Source organism: Aplysia californica, unplaced genomic scaffold, assembly GCF_000002075.1.
Source record: "Aplysia californica isolate F4 #8 unplaced genomic scaffold, AplCal3.0 scaffold00119, whole genome shotgun sequence".
NCBI lineage: Eukaryota > Metazoa > Mollusca > Gastropoda > Aplysiida > Aplysiidae > Aplysia > Aplysia californica.
Genome location: NW_004797389.1, coordinates 512,853 through 516,669, shown reverse-complemented (window position 1 = coordinate 516,669; position 3,817 = coordinate 512,853). Strand labels below are relative to the sequence as shown.

General features: G+C 42.0%; 1 protein-coding gene across 1 annotated transcript in view; it reads left to right on the top strand.

Annotated features, from left to right (window-relative positions):
• Window positions 1–1,717: 1,717 nt before the first annotated feature.
• LOC101853780 overlaps window positions 1,718–3,817 on the top strand; it is an 8,548-nt gene continuing 6,448 nt past the window's right edge. Inside the window, exon 1 of the mRNA XM_005096014.3 lies at window positions 1,718–2,367. The gene's annotated coding sequence lies outside the window, so the exon portion shown is untranslated. The remainder of the gene's footprint in view (window positions 2,368–3,817) is intronic.

Sequence of the window (3,817 nt, the reverse complement as noted above, 5' to 3'; positions counted from 1 at the left end):
GGGGTTATTGTGTGCGCGCGTGTGTACGTAAGTGTGTGCAAATCTAGGCTATGCGCGTATGTACGTAAGTGTGTGCAAATCTAGGCTATGCGCGTATGTGTTTGTATCAATCTGGACCTCAAGATCAGCCGATCCTGGCGAAAGGGGACCGTTTACTTTGGCAAGTCACACCTGTGGTCATTCACACACCGTTCAAGGACCTTCAGATCTTCATGTGAAACAACGGGCTCTTAACTCATTGAAGACACAAAATCTTGTCATTCGAAAACGCTTGCTTTGGTGGGTTTTTTTAAAAAGCGTATCTCCGTTATTATTCCAGATTTTTCAATTCTGTGTTGTTGTTGTTGTTGTTGTTGTTGTTGTTGTTGTTGTTGTTGTTGTTGTTTTTGTTCTTGGGTGGGGGTTTTTTGGGGGGGTGGGGGAGTTGTTTTTGTTTTGTTTTTGTTCCAAAAAGAAATATAACTTGGTTATTCATACAGATTTTCAGTACTGTTTTCTTTATGTGAAACTTTTTTTTTTTTAAAGCAGGTAACAACGTAATTTATATATCCTTTAACTCATTGACGACTTGCCTTCTAACATTCGATAACGCTTGAAGACTCGCTATTTTAGAACATGAAAAAAAAAAAGAAGCAGCATATTCTATTTATAACTTCATTATTCTTACAGATTCTGCAGTCCTGTCTGTTTTCATCTAAAGCCCAAAAGACAGACAACAACATGTATATTATGAAGTATGCAAATAATTTTCTTCTGGTCATCGTATGATTGTTCGAATGTTGCACACAACATGTCATTCGTCCGCTGTCTAATGTTCCAGCTACGTCTTTAAAGAGTTAAAATGTACAAATTCATGTTTCTGATTTGTGTATTAAGGTTTGAAATGTGCCACAACATTGCCTTCGGTGTGCTACTGATCGGACATATGTCTTTAAAGAGTTAATTTAAAGCACAAAAATCTCATCGTATTTGTCTTCTGGTATTTTTCTCTTTTTTTCTTTTCCCAAATCTGTGTGTCAATCAGTGTGTCGTTCTGCAGACCTGTCTCTCTCGATACTGTCTCGTCCCTTTAGCTTTAACTTAAACCTCAGTAATTTGTTCGAAAGGCTCGTTTGATCTTCTGATGGTCAGTTCGAAACGACAAGAATTTTTTTAGTTGTGTTTTTCCCTTTTGCTGTCATATTTACTCTTTATTTCTTTTCCAACCCCCCCCCCCTCTCTCTCTCCCTTATTCTCTCTCATTCTCTCTCGATCACTTACTTTCTCACCCCCTCCCTACCCCCCTCCCTCTCTCTCCCTCATTCTATCTCATTCTCTCTCGATCACTTACTTTCTCACCCCCTCCCTACCTCCTCCCCCCCTCTCTCTCCCTCATTTGCCCATCGCCTCTTCCTCTCCCCTCTCTTTTTTATTTACTTTCCAATTCCTCTCCATCTCCCCTCCCTCACATTTACATCTCTCCTCCTCTCCATCTCCCCTCCATCCATCTCCCTCACATTTAACTTTCACCCCCTCTGTGTCAACCTTTAAATGTCCATTTAGCGAGTCCCGTCTTCTCCAAACAGCGGAGCCTCCTACGTCAGTTTCTTCAGGTTTCAAGTCAGTCAGCAGTTTGCACGGGCAGGCAAGCCTACCTAGCGAACGAGTCGCGACAGGTAAAGGTATTCCAGGTCAGGTAGTAGGTCCGGACGAGAGGTAGCAGACGACAGGAAGAGCGAAACGTTATTCATGTCCGGACAAGTCCAAGCCTTATCAATGAAAGCTCCCCGTCTTTGACCTCGCTTCGTGTGTGAGGACTGGGGATCCCCGATCTTCGCTGCGTGCGTGTGTATGCAAATGTGTGGTGCAGAGTGGGCTCCTAGTGCGTGGGGAAGGGGCGACGGGGGGCGAGGCGAGGAGGCGACCTCATTCTTCGCTCCGGTTGGTTTCTCGCCCAACGAAAACCTAATCTGATTGGCTTAGCCGGCGCACAATGCAGACGAGAAGCGGAGTCGCCAAATCGTGTTCAGTCAAGCCCGAACAATGTTGGGACATCGTCATTCTTGTTGGGTTTCGTTTCGACAGATTTAGCGGTGCGCTACTATAAGACGCGGCACACACTGCCTCGTCACACCAGTACGGCTTCTGGATTTCTTTGTGAACGTTATCTCATCACGACTATCTATCTCGAAGAAGAAAAATTATCAGTGAACTTCTAGGCCCCTAATAGAGAAAACACCCAACAACCCGAAGTGCGGTTTTCAGTTTGTCAACGAAGTTTCAAAAGCACGCTGTATTTTGAACAAAGAGTTGACCCCTGCTACGAACTTGTACTGGAATTTCCGTGGTCAACGACAAAGGAGTCTCTCCGATTTGAATTCTGACTTGGTGAGTAGGCTATCGATTGGGAAAACAATAACATAATGTTACATGTAATTGGATGCTATTTGCTTAGATAATAACATGTTACAAATAGCCTACCTTAATTTTATTATATTTAACTTTAACTCATACAGGACGCGTATTTTGGTCATTCGACATCGCTTGAAAGCGTGCTGTTTTGAGGCAACCCCCCCCCCCCCCCCCCCCCCCCCCCCCGTTACCTGAAACTTTACAAAGCATGCAGCAACATGCAAACTTTGAAATGGAATCTAGACATCTAGATTTCTAGATATCTAATCTAGATCTAGATCTAGATTCTAGATCTAGAATCTATATCTAGATTATCTAGAGTCTATATCCAAACTCATGTTTTTGATTCATGATGATCCGCCGGAATGTGCCGAAACATTGTCTTTGCTCTACAGCTGATTGGACGTAAACATAGATCTAGATATAGATCTAGATCTAGATTCTAGATGTAGATCTAGGCCTGTGATGTAAGTAATGTGTCGTCTAGCCTACGTCCTCAATGAGTTAACGCCTAACGCTCTTGCGAACTTGAAGCAAGTTTACGCCTTCATAATTTCATTTGAATCTCGTTGGACTGGTAGTATGTGACAATTGGATCTAGATCTAGATATAGATCTATAATGAAGCGAAAGCACAACTTTCTTGTGGTTGGTATAGGCAGGCCTGTCAATGAAATTTATAATTGAATTAATACTAAATTATGCCTCTAAGCTTAGGCTATGTCTAGGCCTAGATCTAGATTATAGATCTACGTATTCAAGATCTAGCCGCTATAGCTGAATTTGTTTCGAAAGACCCATGTTGTTTCGCTTTTAAGTTAGGCCCTACTCCTAATGGTGATCGTTATAATACCAGTAGCATTATGATGTTCCCCATAAAATCGCGTGACTGAAATGTTTGAAGCTCAATCCTCCTGTTCTTTTCTGGATTCTCATACATGTGTTCTTCTTTTTTCCATTGTCTTCCTCTGTCTGTCTGTCTGAGTGTCTGTCTGTCTGGAAGAGGAAGAGGGAAAAAAAGAAAGAATGAAAGAAAGACAGTCGGACAAAAAAAAGAAAGAAGAAAAACAGAGATTGAGACAGAATATTGAATACAGCGAGTTGGAAAGCGAGAGAGAGAGAGAGAGAGAGAGGGGGAAAGAGAGAGAGAGAGAGAGAGAGAGAGAGAGAAAGAGAGAGAGACAAACAGACAGACAGATAAGACAGACAGATAAGACAGACAGACAGACACAGACATATGAGTAACTATAAATAGCAACAGCTCATTCTTACTGTTTTTCTTTGATCGTCCCCTTTTCTATTTTTCCCTATTTAGTAAATAAAGTTTTTTCTTTTTTTTTCTTTTCTCTCTCTCTCTCTGTCTCTCTCTCTCTGTCTGTCTGTCTGTCTGTCTGTCTGTCTGTCTGTCTGTCTGTCTGTCTGTCTCT